Source organism: Bombina bombina, chromosome 3, assembly GCF_027579735.1.
Source record: "Bombina bombina isolate aBomBom1 chromosome 3, aBomBom1.pri, whole genome shotgun sequence".
NCBI classification, from domain to species: domain Eukaryota; kingdom Metazoa; phylum Chordata; class Amphibia; order Anura; family Bombinatoridae; genus Bombina; species Bombina bombina.
The window spans coordinates 386,292,188-386,308,972 of record NC_069501.1 but is presented as its reverse complement, the minus strand read 5'-3'; the positions used below and the strand labels follow the sequence as shown (position 1 = coordinate 386,308,972).

At 43.6% G+C, this 16,785-nt stretch overlaps 1 protein-coding gene across 2 annotated transcripts in view; it reads left to right on the top strand.

Moving 5' to 3' along the window:
• Positions 1-16,785, top strand: part of LOC128653324 (serine/threonine-protein kinase 38) — a 347,496-nt gene that overhangs the window by 156,855 nt on the left and 173,856 nt on the right. The window lies entirely within an intron of this gene.

Below are 16,785 nucleotides of genomic sequence, written 5' to 3'. Positions count from 1 at the left end.
AAGAAGAATCTACCAGAGTTTTTCTTATGATTTTAACCGGAGTAGTTAAGATCATATTGCTGTTTCTCGGCCATCTGAGGGAGGTAAAAGCTTCAGATCAGGGGACAGCGGGCAGTTGAATCTGCATTGAGGTATGTAGCAGTTTTTATTTTCTGAATGGAATTGATGAGAAAATCCTGCCATACCGTTATAATGACATGTATGTATACTCTACACTTCAGTATTCTGGGGATGGTTTTTCTCCGGAATTACTCTGTAAAAGTACATTAAACCTTTTAATAGGTATTTAATTCATGTTAAACGTTTTTGCTGGAATGTAGAATCGTTTGCATTTCTGAGGTACTGAGGGAATAAATATTTGGGCATTATTTTTCCACTTGGCAGTTTGCTTGTTTTGATTCTGACAGTTTCGTTTCTCTCTCACTGCTGTGTGTGAGGGGGAGGGGCCGTTTTTGGCGCTCTTTGCTACGCATCAAAAATTTCCAGTCAGTTGCTCTTGTATTTTCTGCATGATCCGGTTCATCTCTAACAGAACTCAGGGGTCTTCAAACTTCTTTGAAGGGAGGTAGATTCTCTCGGCAGAGCTGTGAGACTTATGTAGTGACTGTGTTTTAAAACGTTGCTCTGTGATTTTTATGTTTAAAATTTAATTAGTGTTACTTTACTAATGGGAACAAACCTTTGCTAACAAGTTGTGTTGTTTTTAAAGAGTGATGCTATAACTGTTTTTCAGTTCATTATTTCAACTGTCATTTAATCGTTTAGTGCTTCTTTGAGGCACAGTACGTTTTTTGTTAAATAAGATTGTAACCAAGTTGCATGTTTATTGCTAGTGTGTTAAAACATGTCTGATTCAGAGGAAGATACCTGTGTCATTTGTTCCAATGCCAAGGTGGAGCCCAATAGAAATTTATGTACTAACTGTATTGATGCTACTTTAAATAAAAGCCAATCTGTACAAATTGAACAAATTTCACCAAACAGCGAGGGGAGAGTTATGCCGTCTAACTCGCCTCACGTGTCAGTACCTGCGTCTCCCGCCCGGGAGGTGCGTGATATTATGGCGCCTAGTACATCTGGGCAGCCATTACAGATAACATTACAAGATATGGCTACTGTTATGACTGAAGTTTTGGCTAAGTTACCAGAACTAAGAGGCAAGCGTGATCACTCTGGGGTGAGAACAGAGTGCGCTGATAATTCTAGGGCCATGTCTGATACTGCGTCACAGCTTGCAGAGCATGAGGACGGAGAGCTTCATTCTGTAGGTGACGGTTCTGATCCAAGCAGATTGGATTCAGATATTTCAAATTTTAAATTTAAATTGGAAAACCTCAGTGTATTACTAGGGGAGGTCTTAGCGGCTCTTAACGATTGTAACACTGTTGCAATACCAGAGAAAATGTGTAGGTTGGATAAATACTTTGCGGTACCGGCGAGTACTGACGTTTTTCCTATACCTAAGAGATTAACTGAAATTGTTACTAAGGAGTGGGATAGACCCGGTGTGCCGTTCTCACCCCCTCCAATATTTAGAAAGATGTTTCCAATAGACGCCACCACACGAGACTTATGGCAAACGGTCCCTAAGGTGGAGGGAGCAGTTTCTACTTTAGCTAAGCGCACCACTATTCCGGTGGAGGATAGCTGTGCTTTTTCAGATCCTATGGATAAAAAATTAGAGGGTTACCTTAAGAAAATGTTTGTTCAACAAGGTTTTATTTTGCAACCCCTTGCATGCATCGCGCCGATTACGGCTGCGGCAGCATTTTGGATTGAGTCTCTGGAAGAGAACCTTAGTTCCGCTACGCTGGACGACATTACGGACAGGCTTAGAGTCCTTAAACTAGCTAATTCATTCATTTCGGAGGCCGTAGTACATTTAACCAAACTTACGGCTAAGAATTCAGGATTCGCCATTCAGGCACGTAGGGCGCTGTGGCTAAAATCCTGGTCGGCTGATGTAACTTCTAAGTCCAAATTACTTAATATACCTTTCAAGGGGCAAACTTTATTTGGGCCCGGTTTGAAAGAAATTATCGCTGACATTACAGGAGGTAAGGGCCACGCTCTACCTCAAGACAAAGCCAAAGCTAAGGCTAGACAGTCTAATTTTCGTCCTTTTCGGAATTTCAAAGCAGGTGCAGCATCAACTTCCACTGCACCAAAACAGGAAGGAGCTGTTGCTCGTTACAGACAAGGCTGGAAACCTAACCAGTCCTGGAATAAGGGCAAGCAGGCCAGAAAACCTGCTGCTGCCCCTAAGACAGCATGAACCGAGGGCCCCCGATCCGGGACCGGATCTAGTGGGGGGCAGACTCTCTCGCTTCGCCCAGGCTTGGGCAAGAGATGTCCAGGATCCCTGGGCGCTAGAGATCATATCTCAGGGATACCTTCTAGACTTCAAATTATCTCCCCCAAGAGGGAGATTTCATCTGTCAAGGTTGTCAACAAACCAAATAAAGAAAGACGCGTTTCTACGCTGTGTACAAGATCTATTATTAATGGGAGTGATCCATCCGGTTCCGCGGTCGGAACAAGGACAAGGGTTTTACTCAAACCTGTTTGTGGTTCCCAAAAAAGAGGGAACTTTCAGGCCAATCTTGGATTTAAAGATCCTAAACAAATTCCTAAGAGTTCCATCGTTCAAAATGGAAACTATTCGGACAATCTTACCCATGATCCAAAAGGGTCAGTACATGACCACAGTGGATTTAAAGGATGCTTACCTTCACATACCGATTCACAAAGATCATTACCGGTATCTAAGGTTTGCCTTCTTAGACAGGCATTACCAGTTTGTAGCCCTTCCATTCGGATTGGCTACGGCTCCAAGAATCTTCACAAAGGTTCTGGGTGCCCTTCTAGCGGTTCTGAGACCGCGAGGAATTTCGGTAGCTCCGTACCTAGACGACATTCTGATACAAGCTTCAAGCTTTCAAACTGCCAAGTCTCATACAGAGTTAGTTCTGGCATTTCTAAGGTCGCATGGATGGAAAGTGAACGAAAAGAAGAGTTCTCTCTTGCCTCTCACAAGAGTTCCATTCTTGGGGACTCTTATAGATTCTGTAGAAATGAAGATTTATCTGACAGAAGACAGATTAACAAAGCTTCTAATGTATGCCGTGTCCTTCATTCCATTCAACTCCCGTCAGTAGCTCAATGCATGGAGGTGATCGGCTTAATGGTAGCAGCAATGGACATAGTACCCTTTGCACGCCTACATCTCAGACCGCTGCAATTGTGCATGCTGAGTCAGTGGAATGGGGATTATTCAGATTTGTCCCCCACTCTGAATCTGGATCAAGAGACCAGAAACTCTCTTCTATGGTGGCTTTCTCGGCCACATCTGTCCAGGGGGATGCCGTTCAGCAGGCCGGACTGGACAATCGTAACAACAGACGCCAGCCTTCTAGGTTGGGGCGCTGTCTGGAATTCTCTGAAGGCTCAGGGACAATGGAGTCAGGAGGAAAGTCTCCTGCCAATAAACATTCTGGAATTGAGAGCAGTTCTCAATGCCCTTCTAGCTTGGCCCCAGTTAAAGACTCGGGGGTTCATCAGGTTTCAGTCGGACAACATCACGACTGTAGCTTACATCAACCATCAGGGAGGGACAAGAAGCTCCCTAGCAATGATAGAAGTATCAAAGATAATTCGCTGGGCAGAGTCTCACTCTTGCCACCTGTCAGCAATCCACATCCCGGGAGTGGAGAACTGGGAGGCGGATTTCTTGAGTCGCCAGACTCTTCATCCGGGGGAGTGGGAACTTCATCCGGAGGTCTTTGCCCAAATACTTCGACGTTGGGGCAAACCAGAGATAGATCTCATGGCGTCTCGCCAGAACGCCAAACTTCCTCGCTACGGATCCAGATCCAGGGATCCGGGAGCGGTTCTGATAGATGCTTTGACAGCACCTTGGAACTTCAGGATGGCTTATGTGTTTCCACCCTTCCCGCTGCTTCCTCGATTGATTGCCAAAATCAAACAGGAGAGAGCATCAGTGATTCTAATAGCGCCTGCATGGCCGCGCAGGACTTGGTATGCAGATCTAGTGGACATGTCATCCTGTCCGCCTTGGTCTCTACCTCTAAGACAGGACCTTCTGATTCAGGGTCCATTCAAACATCAAAGTCTAACTTCTCTGAAGCTGACTGCTTGGAAATTGAACGCTTGATTTTATCAAAACGTGGTTTTTCTGAGTCGGTTATTGATACTCTGATACAGGCTAGGAAGCCTGTTACCAGAAAGATTTACCATAAAATATGGCGTAAATACCTATACTGGTGTGAATCCAAAGATTACTCCTGGAGTAAGGTTAGGATTCCTAGGATATTGTCTTTTCTACAAGAAGGTTTAGAAAAGGGTTTATCGGCTAGCTCATTAAAGGGACAGATCTCAGCTCTGTCCATCTTGTTACACAGGCGTCTGTCAGAAAATTCAGACATCCAGGCCTTTTGTCAGGCTTTAGCTAGGATCAAGCCTGTGTTTAAAACTGTTGCTCCGCCATGGAGTTTAAACTTAGTTCTTAACGTTTTACAGGGTGTTCCGTTTGAACCCCTTCATTCCATTGATATAAAATTGTTATCTTGGAAAGTTCTATTTTTAATGGCTATTTCCTCGGCTCGAAGAGTCTCTGAGTTATCAGCCCTAAATTGTGATTCTCCTTATCTGATCTTTCACTCAGACAAGGTAGTTCTGCGTACTAAACCTGGGTTCTTACCTAAGGTTGTTTCTAACAGGAATATCAATCAAGAGATTGTTGTTCCATCCTTGTGTCCAAATCCTTCTTCAAAGAAGGAACGTCTTCTACACAATCTGGATGTAGTTCGTGCCCTCAAGTTCTACTTGCAGGCAACTAAAGATTTTCGCCAAACTTCTTCCCTGTTTGTCGTTTACTCTGGACAGAGGAGAGGTCAAAAAGCTTCTGCTATCTCTCTCTCTTTTTGGCTTCGTAGCATAATACGTTTAGCCTATGAGACTGCTGGACAGCAGCCTCCTGAAAGAATTACAGCTCATTCCACTAGAGCTGTGGCTTCCACTTGGGCCTTTAAGAATGAGGCCTCTGTTGAACAGATTTGCAAGGCTGCAACTTGGTCTTCGCTTCATACTTTTTCCAAATTTTACAAATTTGACACTTTTGCTTCTTCGGAGGCTATTTTTGGGAGAAAGGTTCTTCAGGCAGTGGTTCCTTCTGTATAATGAGCCTGCCTATCCCTCCCGTCATCCGTGTACTTTTGCTTTGGTATTGGTATCCCAGAAGTAATGATGACCCGTGGACTGATCACACATAACAGAAGAAAACATAATTTATGCTTACCTGATAAATTCCTTTCTTCTGTTGTGTGATCAGTCCACGGCCCGCCCTGTTTTTTAAGGCAGGTAAATATTTTTTAAATTATAATTCAGTCACCACTACACCCTTAGCTTCTCCTTTCTCGTTGGTCTTTGGTCGAATGACTGGAGGTGACGTAGAGGGGAGGAGCTATATAGCAACTCTGCTGGGTGAATCCTCTTGCACTTCCTGTAGGGGAGCAGATAATATCCCAGAAGTAATGATGACCCGTGGACTGATCACACAACAGAAGAAAGGAATTTATCAGGTAAGCATAAATTATGTTTTTTAAACATCAGTTTGGTTTTATTTATTTAAAAAAAAAAAATGTAATGATGGCCTTGATGCTCACTGATGAAACAGAAGTGGAGAGATGGGTCTAATAGACTAATGTATGTCTCTTTAGTCTGTTTTGCTACTCGTATAGCTATTCCTAAAACATAGAATAGTGTCTTTATACCTATGGAAAGGTTTCATTCTGTAAATGTCAGTTCCAGAAAGAAATGAAAAGGACATTACTTCTTTCTATCGGACGTGTGAGAGACTAGCAAATAACCTTCATTCACTTGATACATGCAAACACGTGTGTGTCTATGACTATTTATTTAAAGTGTATTCAACAGGGTTTGTCACAAGCATGCACTTCCTACACAACTGCATGTTTGGGGTTAATGACATGATCTCTTTTAAAATAATCATTCTTGCGGAAGGATTTATATTGCAATTTTTCTTCTTAAAATGGGGAGAGTCCACAGCGCATTCATTACTTTTGGGAATTACAGAACCAGGCAGACACCCCAGCCAAAGGCTTAAATACCTCCCCCACTTCCCCCAGTCATTCTTTGCCTTTTATCGGAAGATTACGGAGTAGTCTCTTATGGAGGGTAGTGCTCTTCGAGATGGGACAGGAGTTTTTTTTTTTTTTACATTTTTTTAGGCATTAAGGGTGGCCAATTCTTTTATTTGGGATGCAAATATGCAGATTATTTACCTGAATGCTAAGGCTTCAGGTTTTTCTGTTCAAGCATGTAGGGCACTATGGCTGAAGTCCTGGTCTGCGGACATGACTTCGAAGTCAAGACTTCTTTCCCTCCCATTTAAGGGAAAGATTCTCTTTGGTCCAGACCTGGACTCAATTATCTCCACGGTTACGGGAGACAAGGGTGCCTTATTTTTACCGCAGAATAAGAACAACATACCTAAAGGAAAAGGTCCTAATTTTTGTTCCCTTCGTTCGGATAAATTCCAATGTCAGCAGCCCTCCACAAAGCCCGAGCAATCCATGGGGACTTGGAAGACGGCTAAGTCCTGGAATAAGTCCAAGCAAAGCAAGAAGCCCACCGAGTCAGTCGGCATGAAGGGGTGGCCCCCACTCCGGCTATGGATCGGGTAGGGGGCAGGCTATCGCTCTTTTCAGACGCTTGGTTTGGGGACGTGCAAGACCCGTGGGTCCTGGAGGTCATCGCTTAGGGATACAGGATTGGTTTCAAGTCTCATCCACCCAGGGGCAGATTCCCCTTCTCAAACCTTTCTTCAAGGCCAGAAAAACGAGAAGCCTTTCTGGGGTGCGTGAGGTATCTATTCTCCCTAGGATTCATTGTACCGGTTCCTCTTGCAGAAAGAGGTCTGGGATTCTATTCAAACCTGTTTGTGGTCCCAAAGAAAGAGGGAACCTTCTGCCCAATTCTGGAGCTAAAGTGTTTAAAAAAATTTCTATATGTCCCCTCGTTCAAAATGGAGACAATAAGGTCCATCCTTCCCTTAGTTCAGGAAGGACAGTTCATGACCACGATAGATCTGAAGGATGCTTACCTTCACTTTTCTATACACAAAGAACACTTCAAGTTCCTAAGGTTTGCGTTCCTGGACCAACACCTTCAGTTTATTGCACTGCCGTTTGGTCTGGCTACTGCTCCAAGAGTTTTTACGAAGGTTCTGGGGGCTCTGCTGGCAGTGGCCAGAATCAGAGGTATAGCAGTAGCACCATATGTGGACACATTATGGTTCAAGCTCCAACCTGTCGTCTGGCAGAGGACTATTCAAAGTATCTTTTACATCTTTAATCTCATGGATGGAAGATAAACTTAGAAAAGAGTTCTCTTACTCCCAGTATCTGGGTAGAATTCCTGGGTACTATAATAGATTCCATATCCATGTGGATATTCCTTACAGACCAGAGACGTTGCAAGCTAACTTCTGCCTGTCTTGCCCTCCAGACCCTCTGTGGCTCGGTGTATGGAGGTGATTGGTTTCATGGTGTACGGCATGGACATCATTCCTTTTGCCAGGTTCAATCTCATACCACTTTAGCTGTGCATGCTGAGACAGGGGAACGGTGATCATTCGGATCTGTCTCAACAGATTTCTCTGGACAGCCAGTCGAGAGAATCGCTCTCTTGGTGGCTCTGTCCAGATCTGTCCCAAGGGACATCCTTCTTAAGACCATCCTGGGAGATTGTGACTACGGACGCAAGTCCATCAGGATGGGGAGCTGTTTGGGGTACCAGGAAGGCACAGGGCCTGTGGATTGGAGAGGAATCCCTCCTCCCGATCAACATTTTGGAACTTCGAGCGATCTTCAATGCTCTCTTCTGTGTTCGTCCATGTTTATCAGATTCCAGTCAGACAACATAACCTCGGGGCTTATATCAACCATCGGGGGGGGGGACGTATCTCGGATTCTGGAGTGGGTGGAGGCCCACAACTGCTCGCTGTCAGCAATCCACATTCCGGGTGTGGACAACTGGAAAGCGGATTTTCTCAGCAGACAATCCTTTCATCTGGGGAATGGTGTCTCCACCTCAAGGTGTTTGCGGAGATTTGCAACAAATGGGGGACGCTGGAGATAGATCTCAAGGCATCTCGGCTCAACTCCAAGCTACCCAGATATGGGTCGCGGTCCAGGGATCCTCAGGCAGAGCTAATAGATGCGTTAGCAGTGCTTTGGAGGTTCAATCTAATCTACATTTCTCCAACATAGGTGTGTCCGGTCCACGGCGTCATCCTTACTTGTGGGATATTCTCCTCCCCAACAGGAAATGGCAAAGAGCCCAGCAAAGCTGGCCATATAGTCCCTCCTAGGCTCCGCCTACCCCAGTCATTCTCTTTGCTGTTGCACAGGCAACATCTCCACGGAGATGGCTTAGAGTTTTTTGGTGTTTAAATGTAGTTTTTGTTCTTCAATCAAGAGTTTGTTATTTTAAAATAGTGCTGGTATGTACTATTTACTCTGAAACAGGAAAGAGATGAAGATTTCTGTTTGTAAGAGGAAAATGATTTTAGCAACCGTTACTAAAATCGATGGCTGTTTCCACACAGGACTGTTGAGAGGAATTAACTTCAGTTGGGGGAAACAGTGAGCAGACTTTTGCTGCTTGAGGTATGACACATTTCTAACAAGACTTGGTAATGCTGGAAGCTGTCATTTTCCCTATGGGAACCGGTAAGCCATTTTCTTAGTTTAAGTAAAAGAATAAAGGGCTTCATTAGGGCTTAAAAAACTGGTAGACATTTTTCTGGGCTAAAACGATTACTTTACTAAGTATATTTGGCAGATTATTACTTTTAATAGTTGTTAAATCTTGGGGATTGTTTTAATAAAAACGGCAGGCACTGTATTGGACACCTTTTTCACTGGGGGCCTTTTCTAGTCATAGACAGAGCCTCATTTTCGCGCCTCTAATGCGCAGTTGTTTTTGGAAAGCATGGCATGCAGATGCATGTGTGAGGAGCTAAGAACCACTGAAAAAGCTTATAGAAGGCATCATTTGGTATCGTATTCCCCTCTGGGCTTGGTTGGGTCTCAGCAAAGCAGATACCTGGGACTGTATAGGGGTTAAATGTAAAAACGGCTCCGGTTCCGTTATTTTAAGGGTTAAAGCTTTCAAATTTGGTGTGCAATACTTTTAAGGCTTTAAGTTACTGTGGTGAAATTTTGGTGAAATTTGAACAATTCCTTCATACTTTTTCACATATTCAGTAATAAAGTGTGTTCAGTTTGAAATTTAAAGGGACAGCAACGGTTTTATTGTAAAACGTTTTTTGTGCTTTGTTGACAAGTTTAAGCCTGTTTAACATGTCTGAACCATCAGATAACGATGTTCTATATGTATGAAAGCCAATGTGTCTCCCCTTTTAAATATATGTGATATATTTGTGTCATAATGTCCAAACAAAGTAGGGATAATAATGCCATAGATATGATATTGCCCAAGATGATTCCTCTAATGAGGGGAGTAAGCATGGTACTGCATCATCCCCTTCTGTGTCTACACCAGTTTTGCCCACACAAGAGGCCCCTAGTACATCTAGTGCGCCAATACTTATTACCATGCAACAATTAACGGCTGTAATGGATAACTCTATAGCAAACATTTTATCCAAAATGCCTACTTATCAAAGAAAGCGCGATTGCTCTGTTTTAAACACTGAAGAGCAAGAGGACGCTGATGATATCTGTTCTGACATACCCTCACACCTATCTGAAGGGGCCAGGAGGGAGGTTTTGTCTGAGGGAGAAATTTCAGATTCAGGAAAAATTTCTCAACAAGCAGAACCTGATATTGTAACTTTTAAATTTAAATTAGAACATCTCCACGCACTACTTAAGGAGGTATTATCTACTCTGGATGATTGTGACAATTTGGTCATTCCAGAGAAATTAGGTAAGATGGACAAGTTCCTAGAGGTTCCGGTGCCCCCCGATGTTTTTCCTATACCCAAGCGGGTGGCGGACATAGTAAATAAGGAGTGGGAAAGGCCCGGCATACCTTTTGTCCTCCCCCTATATTTAAGAAATTATTTCCTATAGTCGACCCCAGAAAGGACTTATGGCATACAGTCCCCAAGGTCGAGGGGGCGGTTTCTACTCTAAACAAACGCACTTCTATTCCTATAGAAGATAGTTGTGCTTTCAAGATCCTATGGATTTAAGGTTAGAGGGTTTGCTTAAAAAGATGTTTGTTCAGCAAGGTTACCTTCTACAACCAATTTCATGCATTGTTCCTGTCACTACAGCTGCGTGTTTCTGGTTCGAAGAACTAGAAAAGTCGCTCAATAAAGAATCTTCGTACGAGGAGGTTTTGGACAGAGTTCAAGCTTTTAAATTGGCTAACTCTTTTATTTTAGATGCCGCTTTGCAATTAGCTAGATTAGCGGCGAATAATTCAGGGTTTGCTATCGTGGCGCGCAGAGCGCTTTTGCTTAACATCCCTTTCAAGGGTAAAACACTGTTTGGCCCTGACTTGAAAGAGATTATTTCAGACATCACTGGGGGAAAGGGCCACGCCCTTCCTCTGGATAGGTCTTTTAAGGCTAAAAATAAACCAAATTTTCGTCCCTTTCGCAGAAACGGACCAGCCTCAAATTCTACACCCTCTAAGCAAGAGGGTAATACTTCTCAAACCAAGCCAGCCTGGAGGCCGATGCAAGGCTGGAACAAGGGTAAGCAGGCCAAGTCACCTGCCACTGCTACCAAAACAGCATGAAGTGTTGGCCCCCGATCTGGGACCGGATCTGGTGGGGGGCAGACTTTCTCTCTTTGCTCAGGCTTGGGCAAGAGATGTTCAGGATCCTTGGGCGCTAGAAATAGTTTCTCAAGGTTATCTCCTGGAATTCAGGGAACTACCCCCAAGGGGAAGGTTCCACGGGTCTCAATTATCTTCGAACAGGCATTCTTACACTGTGTAGAAGACCTGTTAAGCATGGGAGTGATTCATCCTGTTCCATTAGGAGAACAAGGGATGGGTTTTTACTCCAACCTGTTCATAATTCCCAAAAAAGAGGGAACATTCAGACCAATTTTAGATCTCAAGATTCTAAACAAGTTTCTAAGGGTTTCATCGTTCAAAATGGAAACCATTCGAACGATCCTTCCTACCATCCAGGAAGGTCAATTCATGACCACGGTGGACTTAAAGGATGCGTACCTACGTATTCCTATCCACAAGGAACATTTTCGGTTCCTGAGGTTCGCCTTTCTGGACAAGCATTACCAGTTTGTGGCACTTCCATTCGGATTAGCCACTGCTCCAAGGATTTTCACAAAGGTACTAGGGTCCCTTCTAGCGGTGCTAAGACCAAGGGGCATTGCAGTAGTACCTTACTTGGACGACATCCTGATTCAAGTGTCGTCTCTGTCAAAAGCAAGGGCTCATACGGACATTGTCCTAGCTTTTCTCAGATCTCACAGGTGGAAAGTGAACATAGAAAAAAGTTCTCTGTCCCCGTCAACAAGAGTTCCCTTCTTGGGAACAATAATAGTTTCCTTAGAAATGAAGGTTTTTCTGACAGAGGCCAGAAAATCAAAACTTCTAAGCTCTTGTCAGGTACTTCATTCTGTTCTTCTTCCTTCCATAGCGCAGTGCATGGAAGTAATAGGTTTGATGGTTGCGGCAAGGGACATAGTTCCTTTTGCACAAATTCATCTAAGACCATTACACCTGTGCATGCTCAGACAGTGGAATGGGGATTATACAGACTTGTCTCCGACGATACAAGTAGATCAAATAACCAGAGATTCACTCCGTTGGTGGCTGACCCTGGACAACCTGTCACAGGGAATGAGCTTCCGCAGACCAGAGTAGGTCATTGTCACGACCGACGCCAGTCTGGTGGGCTGGGGCGCGGTCTGGGAACCCCTGAAAGCTCAGGGTCTATGGTCTCGGGAAGAATCTCTTCTCCCGATAAACATTCTGGAACTGAGAGCGATATTCAATGCTCTCAAGGCTTGGCCTTGACTAGCAAAGGCCAAATTCATAAGGTTTCAATCAGACATCATGACGACTGTTACATATATCAACCATCAGGGGGAAACAAGGAGTTCCCTGGCGATGGAGGAGCATCCGGGGGAGTGGGAACTCCATCTGGAAATCTTTGCCCAAATAACTCAATTATGGGGCATTCCAGACATGGTTCTGATGGCCTCTCGTCAGAACTTCAAGGTCCCTTGTTACGGGTCCAAATCCAGGGATCCCAAGGCGACTCTATTGGATACAATAGTAGCACCTTGGATCTTCAACCTAGCTTATGTATTCCCACCGTTTCCTCTCATTCCCAGGCTGGTAGCCAGGATCAATCTGGAGAGGGCTTCGGTGATCTTGATAGTTCCTGTGTGGCCACGCAGGACTTGGTATGCAGACCTGGTGAATGTGTCATCGGCTCCACCATGGAAGCTACCTTTGAGACAGGACCTTCTTATTCAGGGTCCATTCGAACATCCGAATCTGGTTTTCCTCCAACTGACTGCTTGGAGTTTGAACGCTTGATTTTATCAAAGCGTGGGTTTTCAGATTCTGTAATAGATACTCTTATTCAGGCTAGAAAGCCTGTAACTAGAAAAATTTACCATAATATATGGAAAAAATATATCTGTTGGTGTGAATCTAAAGGATTCCCATGGAACAAGATAAAAATTCCTAAGATTCTTTCCTTTCTACAAGAAGGTTTGGAGAAAGGATTTTCTGCAAGTACAGATCTCTGCTTTATCTGTTTTACTTCACAAAAGGCTGGCAGCTGTGCCAGACGTTTCAGCGTTTGTTCAGGCTCTGGTTAGAATCAAGCCTGTTTACAGACCTTTGACTCTTCCCTGGAGTCTTAATCTAGTTCTTTCAGTTCTTCAAGGGGTTCCGTTTGGACCCTTACATTCCGTAGATATTAAGTTATTATCTTGGAAAGTTTTGTTTTAGGTTGCAATTTCTTCCGCTAGAAGAGTTTCTGAGTTATCTGCTCTGCAGTGTTCTCCGCCCTATCTGGTCCATGCAGATAAGGTGGTTTTACGTACTGAGCCTGGTTTTCTTCCGAAGGTTGTTTCCAACAAAAATATTAACCAGGAGATAGTTGTACCTTCTTTGTGTCCGAATCCAGTTTCATAGAAGGAACGTTTGTTACACAATTTGGACGTTGTCCGTGCTCTAAAATTCTATTTAGAGGCTACTGAAGATTTTAGACAAACATCTTCTTTGTTTGTTGTTTATTCTGGTTAAAGGAGAGGTAAAAAAGCAACTTCTACCTCTCTTTCCTTTTGGTTTAAAAGCATCATCAGATTGGCTTTTGAGACTGCCGGACGGCAGCCTCCTGAAAGTATCACAGCTCACTCCACTAGGGCTGTGGCTTCCACATGGGCCTTCAAGAATGAGGTTCCTGTTGACCAAATTTTTTTTAAATTATATACTTTTGCTTCTTCGGAGGCTATTTTTGGGAGAAAGGTTTTGCAAGCCGTGGTGCCTTCCGTTTGGGTGACCTGATTTTCTCCCTCCCTTCATCCGTGTCCTAAAGCTTTGGTATTGGTTCCCACAAGTAAGGATGACGCCGTGGACCGGACACACCTATGTTGGAGAAAACAGAATTTATGCTTACCTGATAAATTACTTTCTCCAAGGGTGTGTCCGGTCCACGGCCCGCCCTGGTTTTTTAATCAGGTCTGATGAATTATTTTCTCTAACTACAGTCACCACGTTACCATATGGTTTCTCCTATATATATTTCCTCCTGTCCGTCGGTCGAATGACTGGGGTAGGCGGAGCCTAGGAGGGACTATATGGCCAGCTTTGCTGGGCTCTTTGCCATTTCCTGTTGGGGAGGAGAATATCCCACAAGTAAGGATGACGCCGTGGACCGGACACACCGTTGGAGAAAGTAATTTATCAGGTAAGCATAAATTCTGTTTTTTTTGCCGTTACCACTTCTCCCTCGTGTAGTGGCTTGCATCAAGCAGGAGCAATCAGTGATACTGATTACTTCATCGTGGCCATGAAGGAAGTGTTTCTCGGACCTGGTGGGGATGTCCTCATCTCCTCCATAGAGGTTACCTTGTTGCAGGGATCTGCTGAAACGAGCTCCCTTTGTTCATCAAAATCTAGATTCTCTGAGGCTGACTGCGTGGAGATTGAACGCTTAGTCTTAGACTAAAGAGGTTTCACGGAGAGAGTTATTGACACACTCATTCAGGCTCATAAGCCTGTTATTTGTTGTATCTACCATAAGGTGTGGGGAGCTTACTTGTTCTGGTGTAAAGAGCGAGTTTTCACCTGGCATAAGATCAAGACTCCCAGGATTCTTTCCTTTCTTCAGGAGGGTCTGGAGAAGGGCCTTTCTGTCAGTTCCCTGAGGGGTGTCATGTTTTGTCTCAGGATATCATGTGAGAGCCTCATTGCCTGGAACAGTTGCTTTAAAGGAAGATTAGTAGAAGCCATACTGATTGAAAATAACAAATTTATTTAAACAACAAAATACTTTGTTTAAGCAAATACTTGCAGAATATTTAAATATGCTACTCAGGTATGTTAAGACCACATACAGCAGGAGTGAAAATAAACAAAACTAGTAAGCAGAGATGCAGATTCAAAAAGGAAAGTATTTCTCCTGGTAATAACTGAAATGTAAGATTTGCACAAGGCAGAAAACAACTTCTAAACAGGTAGCAGGTTTAAAGGTAAAGTCTTTCTCCTGGTAATTGCTGAGTGCAGGAATTGCACAAGGCAGGAAACAAACTTGTGAACTGGTAACGGGTTTAAAGGTAAAGTCTTTCTCCTGGTTATAGCTGAGTGCAGGAATTGCACAAGGCAGGATACAAACTTGTGAACTGGTAACAGGTTTAAAGGTAAAGTCTTTCTCCTGGTTATAGCTGAGTGCAGGAATTGCACAAGGCAGGAAACAAACTTGTGAGCTGGTAACAGTTTTAAAGGTAAAGGCTTTCTCCTGGTAATACCTTGTAAACAGGTGCAAAGGTGAAATCTTTCTCCAAAGAAGTACAGGAAACAGGTTCTGACTTGACAAAACAGATCCAATGTGAAGACAAAACTGCAGACTAAAAGCCATCCTTAAATAGGGAGGTTTTGCACAGGGTTGGTTCTGATTAATTCCAGAATTGAGAACACCTGTGTGTTGCACAGGTGTAATAACAAGTAAGGCAAATAGTTATTTATCAGATCTTTTAAGATCCATGCTATTGCTAGAACTGGCTGTGGCTCAACATGTAAGCAAACAGAAATAGCAACCACAGAGCCACAGGTTCAAATCCCCACACAGCCCTTCTTAGCAGAATGCCTCCCAGACTTTTTCTTTTTCTTTTTAGTCTGGAGGGTTGGTTCATGACAAGGGGACATATTCCATCCCTTTCCGTTTTGCTGCACAAGAAGCTTGCAGAGCTTCCTGAAGTGCAATCCTTCATTAAGGCTTTGATCAGGATCAGACCGGTGTTTAGATCTAACGCTCCACCGTTGAGTTTGAATCTTAAGTTTTTGCAACGGCTCCGTGTGAGCCTATGCATTCGATTGACATTAAATTGTTGTCCTGGAAGGTTCTTTTTCTATTGGCTATTGCATCGGCACGCCAAGTTTCTGAAATAGCTGCCTTGCAATGTGAGCCTCCCTATCTAGTGTTTCACACTGATAAGTCTGTCCTACATACTCTCTTGGGTTTTCTTCCCAAGGTGGTGTCAGATCGTAACATCAATCAGGAGATTGTGGTTCCTTCCTTGTGTCCTAATCCTCCTCCTTCAAAGGAACATCTGCTTCATAATCTGGATGTTCGAGCTTTGAAGTTTTATCTTCAAGCTACTAAGGATTTTAGACAAACTTCATTGTTTGTTATCTACTCTGGGAAGTATAAGGGTTTGAAGGCCTCTTTGACTTCCTTATCTTTTTGGTTGAGGAGTGTTATACGCTTAGCTTATGAGTCAGCAGGACTAAGACCTCCTCAGAGGATTATGGCTCATTCCACTAGAACGGTGGCTTCCTCTTTGGCCTTTAAAAATGAGGCGTCTAGGGATCAGATTTGTAAGGCGGCTACCTGGTCCTCACATACTTTTTCAAAATTCTACAAATTTGATCTTTTTGCTTTGGCTGAAGCTGCTTTAGGGAGAAAGGTTTTCAGGCTGTGGTTCCCTCAGATTAGGGTCCACTTTTTTTTTTTTTTTTTTTTTTTTTTCCCCTCCCGTTATCATTAAGTGTCTAGAGCTTGGGTATAGTTTTCCCAACAGTAAGGAATGATGCTCTGGAGTCTCCTCATATTAAGAAGGAAAACATAAATTATGCTTACCTGATAATTTAATTTCCTTCTGTATGAGGAGATTCCACGGCCCCCGTCCGCATTCTCCGATGGGCGGACCAAAATTTTGTGTTTCTCTTCCGGCACCATTTATACCCTGATATTTCTCCTACTGTTTCTTGTTCCCTCTGCACAATGACTGGGGTGTGAGGGGTGTATTTAAGACTTTGGCTGGGGTGTCTTTGCCTCCTCCTGGTGGCCAGGTTCAGTATTTCCCAACAGTAAGGAATGATGCCGTAGACCCTCCTCATACAGAAGGAAATTAAATTATCAGGTAAGCATTATTTAGTTTTTTTTATGTTTGGGGAAATCTGGAGGGTTAAAGGGCTAGAAAACCCAAAAATGTTCTTATGTTATTCAGATACACCATACAATTTTAAAAAGTTTCCAATTCACGTGTCTTATCA